Source organism: Trachymyrmex cornetzi, unplaced genomic scaffold, assembly GCF_001594075.2.
Source record: "Trachymyrmex cornetzi isolate Tcor2-1 unplaced genomic scaffold, Tcor1.1 scaffold147, whole genome shotgun sequence".
Taxonomy (NCBI): domain Eukaryota; kingdom Metazoa; phylum Arthropoda; class Insecta; order Hymenoptera; family Formicidae; genus Trachymyrmex; species Trachymyrmex cornetzi.
The window spans coordinates 6,708,317-6,730,039 of NW_017296059.1; the positions used below are offsets into that span (position 1 = coordinate 6,708,317).

The window sequence follows — 21,723 nt, forward strand, 5'->3', positions numbered from 1 at the left end:
GTCTCGCCGCGACGCGACGATAGGGAATGCTCGCCAAAGATTATCGTTATCGACTCTCCATGGTTTCGTTACGCAAGCGACGGCAGTGAGTGAGTCACTCCTCGAGAGCCGCTGACTCGCGGGATGATCCCTTTGGCGAAACCGGGATCACTCCTCGCCGCCTCGGCCGGCTCGTTCACGATGTTGTGGCGCATTAACGTGATTACACGCTACGCTACGCTAACGTTCCTCGCGGACTCGAGAGTCAGCTGGTAGCATGCGCGCGCGTCAAACTTCCGTGCTACCTGGGCATCTCCCTAGTAATTTGCACCTGGTATTTCGATTCTATCTACGAGTGATTCCGATAACGTCGCCGAACGAGGCCAGGCGGACGTAATCTCGATATTTCTTTTTACCCCACTAATTCATAACAAGGGGACACGTACGAGCGGGCGAATAAAATTGCATACAATACATAATCTGTCATAAGCAAAATATTACACTAAATTGTTAAGTAAGATAATGGGGTATACATTTGCATCGAAACGTATATGGTATACGCGACATCAAGTCTTGAAAAAAGAAAATAATTACATATCGTATACGCAGTATATTGTAAACAAGACATTTACACGTTCCGTCTTTTAAGATGAGACACATCGCTGCAAAATGTTTTATAGTAATTTTATTTTTACTAATATATTAAATAAAACCCTTCGCGTGCATTCCTTTTTTCTACATGATTTCAAAAAAGATCTTTTTAAACGATTATAAGCAATACTTTAAATATGATATATTTAAAAAAAATATGCCATATTCGAGAAACCTCTGCTACGAAACTACACTCAGATGATGCAAGTGAATTTGGAGTCGGAAAATGTTGTGATCCTTGACTGCGGGGAGCTCGGAAAAGCTACGGGAAGGAAGGTCTACGAGAAAGGGGCCGGGGAGCATCGTTGTGTTGACGAAAGTAATAGCGCGGTTGTTCCGGTTCAGAGGATCGTTACATGCGTATCTAACGCCACGGACAGAACCCCTCGTCCTCCCCATAGAACGTCGCCGATGACCCCCCGTTAATGCACTTTTAATTAATTAAACGGGCTGATGGGCTGCAGCCCTCTCTCTCTCTCTCTCTCTCTCTCTCTCCCTCCCTCGTTCTTTTTCTTCGTAACTCTCGTGTGCCGACCTCGCGTGCCGTCGGCTGTTCGTTCTAGGTGCAAACTCGTAGGCTCCCTCCGGTATCCGACTAAACGTTTCTCTCTCTTTCTCTCTCTCTCTCTCTCTCTCTCTCTCTCTCGTTCTCTCTTTGTTCCTCTATTAATCCTGTCACGCTCCTCGTCTTGCTCTTTCGTCGTTGAAAGCTCGCTGCTGCACGTGGCATTCGCGTAAAAGCTTCGCGTAGTAGGCGCTAATAGGTCACGCGAATAAAAGTGGAGCGAACGCTTTTAGCAGAGACTGAGTATTTGTTTCAAAGAAGCATAAACTATTTTAATGGCAATGGCAGAGTCACTGTAAAAAAAAGGTATTAAAAGTATTAATAATAAATTTCTGATATGAAAATGATTAATAGTAAAAAAAATATAAAGATACAGAGAATAGTAATAAAGAATAATGAATAAGATAAATGTTTTTATTTTACATAAATGGGAAGGAGCATACAACCACATACACAACAAGTTTTTTGTCAAAGTCATATATTTCAAATTAAAAATGTTTTTATTTTAAAACAAAGCGTAAGAGAGAGAGAGAGAGGCAAAAAGTACGTAACTTTATATGATCGTATAAAAAATTTTATACGATCATATAAAGTTTTTGTTGCATATTATTGACTTGTAATTTCAGGCTTTTGCTCGCAAGCGTGGACTTTTTTTTGCCGACTGTGATCGTGACAAGTATTAATAGTTTAGTCATACAAGTATCGCTTGATCGTCGTGACACACTAGTGATTTCATAATTATTGTAATAAAGCAAATTTTTATTCACGCATTTGCATTTATCGGCGATTAGCGCTTTTTGTATTTCTACAACGTCTTGATTAGGACTTCTCATTTATAGTATTTCAAACGTAATCTAACGTTCTGTTATCTCTCTTTATCTTTTTCGCAGTGGTTTTTTTTTTCCTCAAGAAATGAGAGACGGAAGAGGGGATTTATGTGTACGAATGTGAATAAAATGGATCGTCTAGTCTCGCATCTCTTTTCCTCTCGATTACGTGGACCACCCGAGAGTCATGGCGCGCAGCGCGGCGCGGCGCGGCGCCGATTTCTTTTGTTGCTGTGCGCTGCCGTAATTAAACTTACCGATGACGTTGATTTAGTTACTCTCTACGCGCCCTACGCCCCCCAACGGGATACACGCGCGAGTCGTGTACACGAGCCTTGGATCGCATTTATACGGAATAAATAATTTCACGGCCGGATGGACCGAGTCACCTTTCAGACTTATGATTTACCTTACCGGTTGCAACGTTTTGCGCATTATATGTACCGTACATGTAACTACATCTCAACTTCAATTTCCTAACGGGCTCGAGATCTTCAATTCCATTAAGGATAGAAAACTTCGCCCCTAAATATAAATACATGTTGTGTAAGTACTACTATGATGATGACGATGCGCAATTCCCATTTTGTCAGAGTAGTAAAAGTTACTTATCTAAAAGATGTTAATAGAATCCTATTAACCCTTCTGTCAGTGCATGGATACTCGAGAGTACAAATATCGAATTTTAAACATAAACAATAAATAAAAGGAGCATTCGGTCACACGCAAAATGTTTTTTGCGAATGTCATATATCTTAAAATCGTAACGTTAAAAATATGAAAATATAAAATTATCATTTAATTAATTTTATTATACAACATAGTGAAGATGGCCTAATAATGGCCGAAACGTTTATGATTTCATATTTTTAACACGTATAAGATTTTAAAATATACGGGGTGTTTTCAACTTCGCGCCCGCGAAGTACAAGACGTGATACTTTATGCTAAAACAAACAACTTTTTCCTTTAATGAAATTGCGTCCGATAAATAATTTTTGCGCTCATTTGTTGATTTCAACCTGCTCTCCTGCAAAAACTACTCATCGGATACAATTTTGCTAAAGGAAAAAGTTGTTTTTTGTGCTAAAACGAACAACTTTTTCCTGTAGTAAAATTACATTCGATAAATAATTTTTGCGTTTATTTGTTGACTACAACCTGCTCTCCTGCAAAAACTACTTGTCAGACGTAATTTTGCAAAAGGAAAAAATTGTTTCTTTTAGCGTAAAGTATGACGTCTTGTACTTTGCGGGCGTGAAGTTAAAAACATCCTGTATATGACATTCACAAAAAACATCCTGCGAGTGGCTGAATGCTCCTGTTATTTATTATTTATATTTTGCGAGCCACTTTTAAATCAATTTATAACTGAATTTTAAATAGTAAAAATATTTATATTCTTGTGTAAATTTCGTTATGACGTCTCAAAAATTCCGTTTTTCGAGCAAAGAACAATTTTGCAGTCTTTATTACATTTTTTTCACTCTTACATTTTCAACCCTGTGAAACACGGTAGTGAAAAATTTTTGCATTAACAGAAGGGTTAAACCAGTTCGAAATGAAATATAAATGAATAGTCACACTAAATATGTGTATAAAGATAGCCTATTATCTTTTATCGTTTCCATTTCCTCGTCCGATGCTCTACATTTTTCACCGTTAATTACTCGGGAACTATATAAATTCCTCGATAAGTTTATTTAAAAAAAAGAAAAAAAACTGATTCCAAGAGGACACTCGGTCATCTTGGAGCCGCTCCGTATACGGATGGTGCTCCGGTAGACGGGCTACGCAAGATGCACAGGACGATTAGAACGAATGGTCGTTATAAATCAGTTCCCTCGTTGGACCCAACTTGCGAGGAGACGCGGAATACGAAAAAGAGAGAGACAGGAGAAGAGAGAGAAAGAGAGACTTCTTGGGAGAATCGAGATTTCGTCGTACACCTTCTTCTCCGTCTCCTCCTCCTCCTCGCACTCGCTGAACTCGCTCCTCGGTTCAGTCGGTTTCCTCGGCGCATTCTAATCTACTCGCTCCGCGCGCACCCAAATAATCCTGATCCACTGACATCTCGCCTGTAGCGGCAGTGTCCTGGTTGGAATAAATGGCCGAGACGGGATGCAAGATCACGGTGACATCACGGGAGGACATGGTCCTGGGAGGACGTAATTATCCGTGAAGCTTTTATATCGATTTCCTCCGCCATTCGCTACCCGAGAAGTTCTTAAGTTACGTGCTGTCGCATGCAATATTGTCTTTTCTGTATTACTTTGATAAATATTATTTATCTATTTCTTCCATCTAATTGGAATTAATTTCTATTAATATAAAACGTCATTTTCCTACAGCATGTAAACTAATCAATTAGAATTAGAGTATGTTTATTGATCCTGTCAAGTTTTATCCTATGTTTTATTTCGACATAACTGCAATTTTACTTAATTCGTTCTACAGCCGGTTATATAAACGATAAGAACAAATAAATATGTAAATAAATTTGCAATATTTGTTGTGGAAAAAATTTTTGTCAGATAAACGCATGCGATTTTCAATGATGAGGCAATTTGATTTCTTTTCTCCTGATATAATTGGTATATCAATCAGAGAGAATTCATCGATCCCATTTACTTGACGATACGATGCACTCGTACACTAAGTCAATCCGATGTCAGTAAGAAAAACCGGTTGGAACAGTTGTGGTACCTTCATCGAAAGTGATAGTCGCGCGCAAGCATTCTGGACTCGAGATCGCAAAAGCCGATCTTGTAGCCAACTGACATACTTTTTCTGAAAATTTGTAGCGAGACCACGCACGTAGCGAGAATGAATCAATAAAATCGATCAAATGCAGGAACATATAAAGAGAAAGAACTAGAAATCTGTTTTTATCATAATTCCTTGTTAACTTGAGAGATCTCGTTTCTAATCCCCAATCGTTCCTGAAAACCGACCAAATCGTCCAACGTTTTACTTTGCATCATGTCTCATCCTCGTTGCCTCTTGAGAAAAGTTTCGTGAGTCAACAATCGCGGAAATGGCTTGCACACGACTCTCGTCGTTTGACCGATCGCTGTTCAAACTTGAAACGCTTTTATTTGTCGATTTCCTACGACTTCGACGAACAAGAGTTTCCTGTTGAACCGAACCGCGATGAGTCAGTCCAACATCCATGCTCGAGGGAGGGAAAATGTACCGTACCGTTATAAGTTTTCTCGCGATAAGACATACAAATGTAAATATACACGACACTCACACTCTTTCCAATTCTGAATGAAAACATAGCCGTTCTGTCGCAATACGTGTCGTCGCTGAAAGCTAATCTGGAGAGAATATCGGAAGTCGACAACGAGATAATTTGAGGCTCGTGCAAATTTTGGTCGTTGTTTGGTTCGTCGGTTCAACCGATCCTGAGGTAGAAAGAGGAGACGCTTCAAGAATCAAGAAAGAAGACGTGATGAGACAAAGAGAGATAGGAAGAGAGAGAGAGAGAGAGAGAGAGAGAGAGAGAGAGAGAAGGAAAGAGCAGTGAGTCAGATGGAAACGTCGGTCCCGTCCGTGAGCACACGTGTGCGTGTCGTACGAGTCCACCCAGTATGTTAATTCGCGCTGATGACCCCATCAGGAAACATGTTCACCGCTGAGTGGAGGAGCCGAGTTTTCGTTTCGTGCTTCTTCGGCATTCGTGCCGTATAATACGCGTTCTCGCGTGTGCGTGCGTGTACACGCGAATACGCACACGGTTACGCACTGTACGTGCGTCGGCTAACTCTCGACTCTCGAGCAATCGTTATTCCCTCCCTACCATCCCTGGCCGATCTACACCCACGCATTTGCCCGAACATTCCAGCCAGGACGAGGCTAATCCTAATAGAATTACCGTATGCTCATTAGGAACCATTAAGAGCGCCGATTCGGACAATGTTCTCTCTCACTTCACGCTGATTCGCCGCGGATTTCTTCGCAACGCTACTGGCAAACTTGAATTGTTAGAAGTTTAGCTAAACCGGCAAACTTGTGACGAAATTGGCGAATATGATTGGAAGCACTCGCTTTAGTGCATATTAAAGCCGTTGTACACTGATTTAATTTCAGTATAAAAGTGAAATGCAAATATTTCGAATTATAAAATACGTATTTTACCTATAATAGTACAATAAAATGTATTGAGTGTTTCAGGATTTAATCGACTTCTATGTTTACGTATAAACATATCTTTACGTTATTTTGTGTACGACGGCTTTAATGTGCACTAATGCGCATTGAGTGCGTCTAATCGAATTCGCTATTAGATTTTTTTTTAATATATGCTAAAGCGAATAAATTTTTCACGCAATTATCCGTAAAAAAAATAGCGTAAAAGTTTGTGGATCTACGTTTATTTTTATAATTTCACTTATTGATCTATTCGGATCTATTTGATCCAAAATGTAATTGATTTGTTTACTAATATTTGATTTAAAAATTTTTTGCGTTGGTATTTGATGACTTCGTCTATTAATGTAAAATCCTTTTTTTTGTGAAATGTTTATTTTTTTTTTTTGAACTTTTTAATCATATTGACCCAAACGATACAAAGTAAATATGAACAACAAGATTAAACAGCTAAATCCTATAATAATATCGAAAAGGTGTATATCTATAAATCTCATGTCTTCATATTTTAATATAAAATATATTATAATTTTTTTTGCATTGATGTATTAAAGACAATAATTCGGCATGTGCTTAAAAAACGACCACACACCGCGTTCTCTATTACGCTTCTTTTCACGACGCGTGAAGGGAAATTGATTTGGTTCATCGAACACCCGCCTCTTCTACTCCGCAGTCCTAAGAGCTTATAGGAATACAATAAGACAATTATGGAGGACGGATGGACGAGAAGATAGGCGACGGATTAGACGGAACGGTAAGCCGGTCCAATCAGCCGGCTCGTATTTATCACGAAGAGACGAACGGGAGTCATCGAAGGAACCTGCGCGTTCTCGCAGAGGCGTCGAAAAGATCGACGGTTATGGAAATGCGAATGTCGAGACGAGTATCGATTCGATTTGAGAGAGAAAAAGAAAGACAGAAAGAGAGATCGACGCCACTGTGAGCGATGTCCCGATGTCCTATCGGGACGAACAGGAGGAACCTCAGCCTCAGCGGGAGACGTTAATACCCAAGTATATGAGAGAGCTCCCCTTCGATAGAACCGTCGATCTCCTTGCTAGTACTGCCAAATCCGACCGGTACGCGCATATATCGAGATATGCATCACGATGTTAGGTCTCGATATTTCGAAACAGTTCTATTATGTGGACATTTCAAATAAATTCGTTGATGCAAAACGTCCTCTCTAAATCTGAATTAATGAAATTCAGAAGAAAAAAAGTTTGAGAATTACATAATTAAAATACCAATATTTGCAATTCCGATATCATATGCTGGATTCATACTGGATCTGACGTGCGTCGTATGACGCTCTGCAACCAATCAGAAAACAGTATTTTGCTTCGTATCATCGATACGAAATAAAATTCTACTTTCTGATTGGTTGCAGAACGTCGCACGACGCACGTCGGATTCAGTGTATTCCAGCAATACATTGAAAGAAAAGATTGGCTGAATATGGCATTTTTAATTGGCTGCTGCAACCAAAAATTACATTTTACCATCTAATTTGCTGCAGCATCCAATCTTTTTTTTTAGTGTATATATTGAATTTATATTGTACACTAAAGCAAAGTTAGCTAGATTAGGGATTCCACGTTTCATTGATCTTTTTAGTTGAATTTCACTATAAATTCACTGAGTGAATTCTCAATGGCATATTTGGGACTGATATCAGTGATTATCTACTGATTCAGATTTAGAGAGTTTAAATGTTCAAATTAATTGTATTATAATTTTATCTATATTGGAATGTGAAAACCTCAAAAAGTTTATCGCAGAGAGAAACGAGAGTTAGCTATCTAGTGAAAATCAATTTTGGAATCGAAAAAGATCGATCTTATCGTCCGTAATGCAAGAGACAGTAATGACGTTCGCCTCGCTACAAGCACATTGACGTACGTGAAAGATTACGACGCATTCAATTAACATCTCAATACGTCGCACAGCCATTATTTTAATTACACTTGCTACTCTCGAATAGAAATTAAAATAAGGCTACGTCCCAAGAAGTACCGCACCACAATTTCTTCTTCGTCATCGATATCGACGTGATAATCTTACATTTCTGTCCAAGTCTGTAATTCTGACGATGTGATATGTTCGCTAATAAAAAGAAGTGGAGAGAAGTCTAGGAATGTTGAATCTAATCGACACGATATTAAAGATTAGAAACCTAATTTCACAGAATGAATACCTGTCAATTCCTCTTAATTCACTTATGTCTTGTTTTTCACTGGCACATTAGGCGAGTAACGGGCTTGTCTGCGTGGGTATATTCTGCTTTCGCTAATGAAGTATAAGGTAGTAATCTGGGGGTTTCTAAGTATGTTAAAATTTCGTAGAATATTGTAGTAAGTTTTCCGCAAACGAGGGAATTTTTATTCTTATCTATTCCAGTCTAGCTATGTATCTAATCTATGAAATCTATGAAACAGCAGTGTCATCGCTTGCGCGTTCGCTGAAGTCATACGAATGTATGTGCAATGATGCATAGCACTGTCGCGCTTGCTATTACGCGAATATTAACCGCACCATTAAGATTGCATCGGAAAAATTTCGCTATGACTCGTGATGTACTTGAGACTGCCGTAATGTGTAAGTGATGTATCATATTTTATGATTATCGTCATAGGCCATTTAAAATTAGATAGCATCCCGAACGTACTATTTTCTCGTATGTCTTATATTAGTTCTCGATTATAGTAATGAATCAGATTCGAAAATTTTAGCATGACTATACAATATGTACGATTAATATTATAAAGTTTTAAATTGTAGGTACAAAAAATTTTAAAATTAGGTGTAAAAAAATAATGTTTAAATAGTTCTAAATAAGTATTTACTGTGACTATATAAACATTTATTTGATATCTACAAAAATCATTAACTTGATTTAATTATCATTTTTTATTGAGTAAATATTTATTTACTGTAAATAGATATATAAATGTTTACTTATAGCTATTTAAAAAAATATGTATTTACATTTATTAATTCTTTTAGTATAAAAAAACTTTATTTTCCTTTATTAATTGCTGTAAAGCCTGTATCAGATTAGAGACTGAGATTGAGATTGAATTTGACTATCAAAAAGTAAAGTTTATTGAATTTGAAATGGGTTTTCTTTCTTGTGATTAGATAATTTTAATCTCAATCCTAAACTCTAATCTAATATGGACTTAAGGTATTCACTTGCATTCTGTACCTCGAACGGGACGCTTTAGAACAGACCTGTCCAATTTGAGCTCCGGAGCCAAAACGCAAAGCCAAAAAAATTCAATGTGGGTAAATTTCGGGGACTGTTAAGTATTAATACGCACCTAACGCCTAATTTCTTCACCTCTAGATAACTTTATCCAAGAGATATCTCCCAGAATACAATGGGGATATCTCCTGGATAAGGTTATCCGCAACTTATCTGGAAGTGAAGAAATTGGGCATAAGCTTATTAGCACTTTACAGTTCCTAAAATCTTACTCACATTAAATTTTTTTACATCGATGATTTTGCATTTTGGCTCCGAAGTTCAAATTGGACAGGGCTGCTTTAGAACTTGAATGTATAAGTTTTTATAGCTGTAGTAGAGGGTTAAACATATTATATTTTAATCATGATTCCATTGGCACTGTTATGCACCGTGTCGTATCGCATCATACCATATCTGCATTTCTTTTTATCGTCCGATGCATTGTATCTAATTGACGTCGAAAGCGTCCGAGAAAGGTGTACCGAATCGCACGATGTGAGCTCATATACGTGATTGCGAGTCTGCACGTGGACGGACGGCGCGTTCAAGGGTCTACCTCAGACTACGCGGTTTTTTGCGCGAGAGCGGTCGAGAGAGGAGAAAAGGAAAGTTATACTCGGTGGGCCGCTGGCAGAAAAAAAAAGTCAGACACGACAAGCTATACCAAATCCAGCGAAGGCACAGAGGAGACGGACGCGTGCACGCCCCGGTCCCTCTTCATGCTCCGCGTGGTCGATTTCGTCGTGGACCAGATACCAACCGCGGCGCAGAACCGGGACCAACGCGACCAACGGTGGTCGTATTGTACTTGATTTGTGACCACTAATTTTATGTCCCGACAGTGGGATCGCCCCATCGTCCCGCCATCGCTATCGCCGCCGCCCCGCCATTAGCCACCCATTCGAAAAACCACGGGCTGAGTTTGTACGCGGGCATTCATTCATCCTCCAAAACGCGTCGTGGATCGCAGGCCAAAGCCTCATAATGCCTATTGTCACCGTGCGTAACTATGCTTTCGTCTCTGCGCGATGGGAAATTTATTAACCCTTAACTGGCCCGATGAAATAATGCCCACGAATCTGGTCCCGGTGAAGTTTAACGCCTGAACCCCTCGGTATTGTGAGATCATTATGTAACCGCTACAGGCTAACGTCGTTTCCCGAAACCGACCATAAATATACGTAGATCGCTGATATAATAGAAAATTAAAATATAGATTATTCGGGAGAAAATTGAAATACGGATTATTTATTAGAGAGAATTTAAGTCAGGTTGTCACAAATTCCTCATCTTAAAGTTCCATAACTTTTTCCTGATTTCCAAACAAAATTTTAAACATAATTTTCCCTGATATTTAATAAAATTTTGAAATTTTATGCATATTTGTCTCGATTTAGAAACCGTTAAATATTTTGTTGAAAGATCAATTTAACAGAGCAATGTAAATTACTATTATATGTCGTTGACACTGATTGCATTTTTAATCGTTAAGTTATTAGTATTTCAAAACTGCATACCTATATATACGTGAGAGTATATTAAATTTTATTTACGTATTAAATTTCTTTAAAATCAAGAATTTTAATTTTTCAGAAAATTACAAAATTCTCTGACTTTCCCTGATTTCCCTGATTTCCAGCTTTATGACAATCCTGTAAATTGAGAAGTGCTTGCAAATACGAGATTCTTCTTAGAAATTATTCGTGAGTATAGCTATTATTGAGTTCAATTTCTTTTTGATCGATATTTATGCGGCTTAGATTTCTCCAGGAGGAAATAATGAAAAAATGTAATCAATTTATAAGACGCAGATTTTCGTATCGTGTCTATCTACTAAATTGATGATTTATGTGAGGGCGACGCGTCCATCAAGTTCGCATTATAGACACTTAACTTCTTTGAATGGACCCTCTTTGTAGCACGATGGAGGGTTAAGGGAGAGAAACGCATCCCCCGTGGAGCAAAATCACGCCCCAACGTTACCCCACATTGACTAATCGCGTTACACTCGATGTATCGAAGATCGTACCGCCCCTCGTGCTTCCTTACTCTGTTGGAATCCTATAAACGCGTATGGACCACCTGATGATGCGTTTTCCCGCGGGGTGTACGACCGAAGGATAACCTATAAGAATCACCCTCGCTTCCAAGAACGATGAATCTGAAGATCCGCCGAATCTCTTGCGAAGAGAGGAATCGACAATCGGAATAATAATAATAGGTCTGTTTTTCATTCCTGCACTAGAACTTTCTTTCTCGCTTTCGTCAAACATCTATCTCGCTTTAAATTCCAAAAGTTTTTTTTCTTTCCACTGAAAGAAAAGATTGGTTGAATATGACATAGCATTTTTAATTGGTTGCAGCCGTCAATTTTTGCTTGCGTCAGCCTATCAAAGTTCTGACATTGCGGATAGGCTAACGCAACCAAAAATTCGCTGCTGCAATCAAAAATTAGCTGCTACAGCCAATTTAAAAATGCTATATCATATTTTACCATCTAATTTGTTGCAGCAGCAATCTTTCCTTTCAGTGTACTAGTTGAGCCACAGAAAACAGACCTATGCACGTTTCTATCAATGTGGATTAACTTTAATCTTGGTTTAATTTACTCTTTAATTACTCTTCTTCTTTTTCTAATCCTTGGAACATAGAAAAAGATGAAGAGTAAGTTGAACCGAGATTAAAGTCAATCTACAATTGATAGAAACGGGTCCTAATGTGTTAAACATGAGATGACCACGTTGAAGTACATGTCGCTAATTCTGTAGGAAACAATCGCGTTGCCGAAGCAATCGGATAATATATTTCTACGAGGTTGAACCAGAGAGCCACGCGAGAGCACACGTACGACGCTAGCGACCGACAGACAAATAAACAGAGAGAGGAAAGTGCGCGATGACCGGTGGAGCGATAGAGAGAACGCTCGCATCACATTCTAGGCTATTCCGCATTCTGTTCCCCCACTTGCCGATCCTCGTCCACGAGCCACCGGCTCACCTCTACGCCTCCGTCGCGTCGTCGTGCTGGACTCACTGGAGAAAAGTTGTATAACGAAACACGTACGTGTGTACCTGACACGTACGTGGCCCGGATGCAACGCATCCGTATCATCCCTGTCGATTAAGGCCCGGTGTACATGATACTACGGCAAAAAGGCGCGAGGATGCTGCGTCGATCTGCATTCAAACAGTGGTGATGAAACAGTGCACGCGGATATGTATACGCGGCTCCATTATCGCCTACTGCTTAAACGCGTGTTAAAACAGCTCGAACGACAATTGACGTGCGTATTTTCGCCGCTCGTCATTCATCGAGCTTTAAGCTGGAAACACAATGAAAAGCACAGGCAATAGGAACAGGAAATAACACATTTCAACCTATCAGAAACCATGTATACTAAACTGCTTTCTGATGGGTTAAAATCTCTTATTACTTACCTGTTCCTATTGACTGCTTTTTATTGTGTTTAAGACCCTGCGCATAAGAAATTGAGAGATTGAGGAAATATTAGGAAAAAAATAGGAATAAATATTAAAATTTCAACCTACCAGAAACTGCGTATTCCGATGTAACTGGTATCTGATAGGTTGAAATCTTAATATTTATTACACGCGCTCGTCTAAAAATGCGTAACTCTCTATACATATCGGTTATTGCGAGGAATTTTGCTAAGATCTCGGTGGTCTAAAAGCTTAGGAATGCAAGAGATCCGGGTTTGACTCCCGGCCGAGGCAATATTTTTCGCAATAAGTTTATTACAGTTTTTTAAGATTAAATTTAGGAAATTTGGGGGGATTATTAATATTTCAGATTGATATTGCGTTAAAAGTCCGACAACCATATCAGCACGCAATTATAATTTATGAAATTAATTTATTTAAATGAATATATATAATAATTCAACATCTTAACATTCAAATCGTAGTGGCGCTTCGTATTTAAAATAATGTTTCTAACGTGAACGGTCTTATTTTCAATCTTATTATTGTTAATATTTATTCCTGTTACTAATATTTGTTCTATTGTGCGCAGGCCCTAAGGCTTTAATCGGACAGAAATAGTAGCGCAACGAGCAGACGTGAGATTCACAAGAAATCGGGTCTACCGCGCAAATACGCGCGAACCTCAAAATAGCGTGGGAAACGAGCGTACGCTCGCCCATCGTCGAGCATAGCGATGACAAAACTGACGATCCGTGAGAATAGCAGCAGTTTTGCGAAAGTAAAGACGGTCAAAAATGCATTTAGTTTTATGAAATCGCCTTGTGCTTATAATTACACGAAAAGAACGAAGTGTCTAAAGCTGCACTCGGAAAAAAGCAGTGATGGCAATCATAAAAGGTGAAAACTACGCAAATTTAGTTAGAATTAGTATACATAGTTGAATAAACTAATGTTACATAATTAAATAAACTATTATATACTGAAAGAAGAGATTAGTTATTGCAGCAAATTAGATGGTTAAATATGGCATAGCATTTTTAATTGGCTGTAGCAACCAATTTTTGGTTGCGTTAGCCAATCGAAATCCTATACTGACATTGCGGATAGGCTAACACAATCAACAATTCGCTACAGCAATAAAAAATTGGCTGTTGTAACCAATTAAAAATGCTATGCCATATTTTACTATCTAATTTGCTGTAGCAGCCAATCTGTTCTTTCAGTGTAGATCCAATAATTAATTCAATTATAATAAATTATTTTATTCAACTGTATACATTAATTCTATATATAAAACTTGTATACCTGTCACCTTTGCTACCACTATGTCTTTTTCTCTGAGTATGAATACAGTTATAAAAATATAATAATATTGTTCGACTATCAAAATAATTACGTACATTGAAAGAAAAGATTGGCTGAATATGGCATAACATTTAATTTGCTACAGCAGTCAATCTTTTTTTCAGTGTAGAAATCTCAAGCATGCTGAATAATGCTGCAAAAAGTTTTGACATTCTATCTAGTTAGAGCTTCCTACATAATTATTTTGACGATCCGACAAAATTATTTTCAGATCTAAATTTTTAGATACTTCAGCATTAGCCAATCGAAATCTTATACTAATATTGCGGATAGGCTAATACAACCAACAATTGGCTGCAGCATCCAAAAATTGGCTGTTGCAACCAATTAAAAATGCTACGCCATATTTAACCATCTAATTTGCTGCAGCAGCCAATCTTTTCTTTCAGTGTATAAATTACAATTTTTCATCTGACTTTCAACTTAAAGTTCCATGTTTTGAAAAGAGCTATGCTCGCTAAATAACTTAGTAAATTAGATTGTGCCAAGCAACTTGTAAAAATTTTCTTCCTATGAATGTATATTTTTTATGTAAATGAATGATATTTTAGTTCACGCACGCACACATAGTAATTTAAAACTTGCATACGCAAAGTATAATATCGTGCATAAAATTCAAATAAAAAGGTATGTCGCAATGATTGTTTTCTATTACCATTCGATATCTCGTATACCTACTGCCTTTTCCCCTGCTTCTCTCTTTTCCTCACCATCCTTCTGTCGATCACGATCTCATTGTTGATCGCGCGCGTGTGTTTACCAAGATTTCCATTTTATTATACATGCTTTATACACGCATGTACGCACGCACGCTCCGAGATAATGTTGCGTTTCCGCTGCAATATCTCCGCCCGATGGAGAATAAAAGAAAGCAAGGTGATCTCGCGGATACATACGTGCGATATGCTAACGCGAGGAGAGATCGATCCTGTGTGTGTCCGTGGGAATACTTAAGCTCGTAAAGACGATGGCCTTTTTATTAGCCTTTCGTCGATTACTTGTCGAAGAGAGACGATGGGCGATTATCGTCACGCGGAGACACGTGGATGGCAATGAAAGTGACAGCGTCCGGACTCATACCAGCATTAGCGAGGCGCCGCTCGGACTGACAACCTGGGTTGATTGACTAGCGGATCGGTTGGTAGCAAAGAGTTTAACGCGTGAAGAGTGAAAAATTATCCCTCTCGCAAAAACCAAGTTGCCGGCGTCAAGCTTGTCATACCTTATCGTATCTTCTTGCCTTTTCGTATTTCTGCTATCGGAGAGCGACAGCAAAGTTGCGATTTAAAATCCGGTATAAAATTTTCTCTGATGCAAAATCGAATATCTTATTATGGTGTGTGTCTGATTATTATTGCAGTTTAAATCGCTCGGTGTACAGGATAAAGAAAGACAATAGGTGGTCCTTGCAGGCGACGCCAACGCAAGCGTCGACTATGTGTGCGTGTGACACGACTCAAGTCAATCAAAGTCCGCGTTCTCTAAAGACACGATACCTGCGAGTTCTTTAATAGATCATACGTGGCATTTCTGAGATCCGCCTTCTTCCAATAACAGGAGATATAGCACAAAGCAATAATTGAATTTATCCAACTCATTCCTGGCTTAATACGAAGGTGACATCCAATGTCGATAAGAGACGAGAATTCAAATGCTTCGTTTAAGGAAGATACGCGCTGAAGGAAGATACGAACTCGACCGTTCAAAGTAGTGGTGGATTTTATTTGGATAGGTGAAAGATCCGAACTACGTGCTTAAGATTATCTTATTAAGCGGCTTATGCTTATGACTAATTGATGGCAGCTACATAAATCAATGTACTTGATAGATATTACAAGCATTTCGGTATAAATGATATATCAACTATAAAAATTCTCCATAATTTACAATTAATGTCGAGACTTTTTTATTTCATTGGGTCGAGACTGCACGTCGAATTCCCTTCCTCTTTCTTGACAAATTTAATATATCCGTCTAAATGTTATCCGTATAGCATTACGTAACGGGAAACGCGCAGCGCGTTTCTTGCGATCGAACGATTTGCGCAGAGAACGTCTCGTGATTACTCTCGATAACGGCCGGCGCGGGATAATCCGTGCAAATACGCAAAACCGAGTAATTGCAAACAGTCTAATCTCAATGTGACATTGGCCGCCGCGGACGTATATCTCTCATGCCATGTCAGTACGGTATTACGTGTTTGTGCGACAGATAAGGGGGGAGATGGGGTTTCACTTGAGAACGAGTTTCATAACTACGTGCACTGAGACACGACGTAACTCTTATTACGCAGAATAACTGAATTTAAAGAAGAAAATGCGAATTTAGACAGATGTGATTTCTAATCGCGCGAACGAATCACGTGTGAGAAGAGATGAAGAATATAATTCGTTATAGATATAAAATAAAATATTAATACATCAAATAGAAATGAGATGTCGGAAAAGATGAAATTACGTCTTCCGACGTAAGGCTGATGAATTTTGGCGGCGCGGGTCAACTCGGCGAGCTTCTTTGTTCAACGAGCTTCGTTGAACAAGCCACGAAGGCGCTCAGTCACGTTAGAAAGTCAGCGGGGGCACTTCTCGTTCGGGCTCAGCTGCAACGACAGCGGCTGGGCCTTCTCTTACAGAGTCTTACACGACCGCTCTCTTGGCGAAGAGAGACCCCGAGCGCTATGCTTAGCACCGGCTCTCGCGGGTTACGGTTGCGCTCAGGCTCAGCTCGGCGCGCCAACTCGCAGATACCAATCTTGCTTCTTGACCTATATCCGCGTTTGAATCCTTTGCGCAATCGACTCTGAAAGGCGTCTTCGAAAATCCGCGCGAGAAACCGCCGACGTCGAACGGCCGGGAGATCCGTACTCAGAGTTCCCAGGCGCGGATCGGATTGCGAAATGCGTATAGGCGTATAGGTATACGCGACCCTCTGTACGCGCCAGTAAATCGCGATGTGCGTGGCGAAGTAGCTTCGCACACGTTAGTGTCGCGTAGCTTCCATGTTACAAATCGAAAGAATTTTTTTTTTACTCGCATAATACAATATTTTTAATCGAATTATTGCTAAAATTAAATTTAACATTCTAACAATTAATTATTATTATTATTAAATAAAGTACCTTTTAAGACTGTATGAAACGTAACAGTTTAAGAAATAAAAACTCTAAACAAGCTAGTAACTTTAGTGCTTAAATAATTCGGTGTGAATTTATATATCAATCAATTATTAATTATTAACCCTTAGAATACAAGATGATTTTCTGGACCTTTACACGATAGGTCATTCGTATTTCGAGTTAATTTCCATCATTTTTACAAGTACACAAAAAATAAATAAATTTATAAAGTTGTGTATTTAAAAAAAAGAAAGGATATCATTATTCACCTAAGTGCTCCTAGTATTTCAAAGAAAGCGCAAGACATGAATCGTGCATATGTATTAAAACGTTATTATTGTCATATTAAATATACGATAATCGAAATACTTGAATTTTAATCTAGAAAAATCGACTTATCTTTTTCATTATCAAACAAGCTTGAGTTCTAAAGTTTTCTCTATATATCTTTATGTACAATATTACAACATTAATAATCTTTCCTCTCGATGGCGTGACGAATGAAGCCAAAGAATTTTCGCGCAGTGAGCGCGGCATACAATCGCGGCCACTTAAGTCTCTTCTGAAGCGCTTTGGCACTCCGAGGAAAAGATTTACATGCGTTTCACGGTGTCCGGCGTCGCTGACACGATTGCTACGCAGTCGAGGGACACGTAGAATGCGCGTCGCGTCGGTACGCATCTTAAAGTCGCTACGCACCGGTCTTCCTGCGGTCTCGCGCTACCAACGATCGCTATGGCGAGTACGCTGTAGCGAGGCTAAGGACCTTGATACTTCTCTCGCGATAAACATAAAAGTTTCGACCAAGTGAACAATTTCGGCTGCAATTTCTAACAGACATTTTATTATATTTGATCAAATTCCTTAACACACTATCGGGATTGCTAAAGAAAATAGATTTTTAAATTCCCTCACTTTTCCAGGTTTTCCAGATGAAAATGGAAAACTTTCCAATATAAAGTATGTAGATTTTAACACGTTTAAAGTCAAGAGTTGTAAAGTTAGCCTATATTATTAAAAACAACGCAAAAAAGGTTTAGTAGCGTACTAAAATTTTGGGTGCAAATTCAAGCTAACAAAAAATAAATTAGTATTGAAAAAAAGAATGCAATTACGAAAAAGAGCGATCAAATAAAAATACTGAATAAAATATAAAAATTTTAATTATTTTATTAAAATCGTTTAAAGTGTGCAAGCTTTGAACGTATTTCATTATAAACGTCAGATATGATATTAAAAGATTATAACAATTATCTGGAATAGGAGCAGTTTAAGGAAATTGTAAGTAAATTTCACACAAAATTCCAGACTTTTTTACATTTTCCCCTGATTTTTCCTGGTTTTCCAGATCTGTGACAACCCTGCACTATTGATCTCCACAAAATATATAAAAATATAAAAAGAAATTGCTGTATGTACATTGCACACAATTTAAGATTATTAAATTAATTAATCTAATTAATCAAATAATTGATCAACCTATGTAAATAAATTGACAGGAGAAAAAAATAAGAAAAGATTCGGCAGATGCGCAGACGTTGATATGAAAAACTGAACTTTGGGGAAAGTTATTTCCTTGATATCCTGTGATAATTTTTCACAAGATGGACAGTGTAATAATGTCGCGAGCGAACGATTGGCTGTTTTCCGAGAAAGTCTCGATTTTCCGCATAAACAGACTTGAGATTGAGACATATTTGTGTGCGTCAGTTATACTAACAATAAGTCACCTTTAAGCATCTTTACATACAGGTTGATGCATCTTAGTCTACTCATCATTATTGTTATTGATCATTAAAATAGTCAACCATATGTGTTCTCACGGGATATTTCCAAACGTGAAGTGGTGCAAAACTTTCGCAAGGTCACTATCCTTTACGGTTTTACGTAACTGGTCGCTTGAGAAAGTAGCCCAAAGCCCACGTCGTCGGTTATAAATCCAAAGGAACGCCCAAATATCTTATGATTATCTCGACCCCGCATAGTGCTTTCCAAGAATACGGCGAAAGAGTGGCGAAGCACGAAGTATATAAATCGATAGTACTTTATCACGTACGTTTATATGACTTTAGACCCATTAGCCACACGAATACGTAAATAATTGTGTTCTAAAAAGGGATATAAATAACGATAAAAAATGGTTGACAAGGAAAAATTAGACATACTTCATCATAACATCTCATTAGGTCTGTTTTCTGTGGCTGAATCAGTGTACACTTTTGGAACTTGAAGTGAAATAGGTATATGTTTGATATTTGTCAAAAGCGAGAAAGAGAGTTCTAGTGCAGTCTAGTGCAGGAACAGAAAACAGACCAATTATATGATTCTACAAGTAATAAAATCTACAAGATCTCGTCGAAATAATTAATTTCGAAAACAAGTGAATTCTATTTAATTTATGAGTGAAAAAAATGTCAGTTCTTCGTGCCTAATATTTTTGATTAATTTCGATACAATTTCCAATTCAATCATTGTATACAAAAATTTACAAGAAATATTAAATCTATCTTTTATTCCTATAAACTAGACTGCGTTAAAACTCTCTTTCTCGCTTTCGCCAAATACCTATCTCGCTTTAAGTTCCAAAAGAGTATACAACTTCAGTCACAGAAAACAACTCGAAGAACCGCCTTGACTGAATATACATTTTTCATTCACGAGTTTAATTTCACGGTCAATTTTCACTTAATATTGTACATTCTATTTATACCAATTTCTACTTATGATATCCTAACGCGTGTACACGCGACAAGCTGCTATTCCGCCGTGCGTAATACCGAGCGTCCGCGATCGACATGTTTCTCTCCCGCACGGCTGCACCGTTGGAGATAATTAGAACGAAAGCCAAAGCGATATACGAGACGCTCACGCGCCGAGGTCGCGAGCACGCGAGACGAAGCGAGGCGCGACGAGGTGTAGTGGAGCGAGAGGAAGCGAGGTGAGGCGAGGCTCGCCGCGCGAGAGCTGAGACTCGCCGCAGCGCAGCGCACGCGGTCGAGCCGTCGAGCACCAAGGTTCGCCCGCTGGGCAGTCGAGGCCTCCGGAGCCCGTTTCCGTGTTCCGCCGTCCGCGGCAAGGCAGCAGGGTAGGGCAGCACAAGAGGAAGACGGAGCAATACATCCAACGAGGGAGGAGAAAGGACCTCGAAGGCCCGGGGCGCCGCGAGCGTAACGGTACATCGCGGAAGAGCGGCGACGACGATAGCGTACGGATTGCCAGCCAGCCAGCCGGCCGCCCGGCAGCCCGGCAGTCTCCACCCGAGTCCAAAACTAGAGGTCTCTTCTTTCATCTTTTTCCAGGACTACACTTTTAGCACGATTCATCTTTCTTCTTTCTGTTTCACATTGGAGGGAAAAAGGGAAAAGACGAACAGTGCGAGAAGAGGCTTCTCTCGAGACTCTGAGGGATTCTGGATCCCACGTCTCCGCCGGGATATTCCGGAACCTCGGAAATCTCTTTCGATCACAGATGTCCCGGATCGTTCGTGAAGATTGATTTTTCTTACGCTGTTAAGCCGCGGCGGGCACGCGACGCGCGAGACGATCGAGCTATTAAATTCCGTCTCATTAGTATGAAAAGCATGGCGTCGTTTCACAGTTATTACAGCGGATAGCACGACGCTTTACAATCCGTCCTCGACGTTAGCTCGCGCAATGCTAATGCCGTATACCATGCGGTTGGAACTTCCGTGGTGGCTACAAAGCGCCTCTTTACGCTTTACATTAAGTATGCAATGACACGATGAGCTACGGAGTGTCTACTTCACGTGGTACAACACGCTTATTGTACCTGCACGCACGCCCGATTTCAAAAGAGAAACTCTTTCTCTCCCTTCTTTCTACCTTCCACACACATCTCGGACCTTCGCGTGGATTACTTCGCGCGAAAACCGCGGACAAATGGCGATAAACAGCGCTAAATAACGATAATTTTCCGGCGGTCGACGTCTCGAGGCGCCAGTACTTACGGATACGTGATACTGCAAAACAAATTTTACGAATCGATGTGAGAATCAAATAGGTTTAAAAAGAAGAAACGTGTCTATCTATATACACTGAAAAAGACATACTAAGGTTTTAACAAGTATTTATTTGAATAGTACTAATTTAACATTTATAACTACAGTAAACAAATATTTATTACATAACAAAATTATAATTAAATCAAACTGATTCTTGTACCAAATAAATGTTTACATTTAATAAATATTCAGCTAGTACTATTCAAACAAATATTTATTAAAATTTAATTTTTTTCAATGTGTGTAATTCATAAAAATAAAAAAAATGTTCCCATTATTGGCTAATATTATTATTGTTTAATTTGTGTATTGTATCGAAATTAGGATTACAGAGCATTCTATCAAATGT

At 38.9% G+C, this 21,723-nt stretch overlaps 1 protein-coding gene across 2 annotated transcripts in view; it reads right to left on the reverse strand.

The window, feature by feature from the left end:
• Positions 1–21,723, reverse strand: part of LOC108757906 (early growth response protein 1) — a 52,449-nt gene that overhangs the window by 18,923 nt on the left and 11,803 nt on the right. The gene's annotated exons all lie outside the window — the stretch shown is intronic.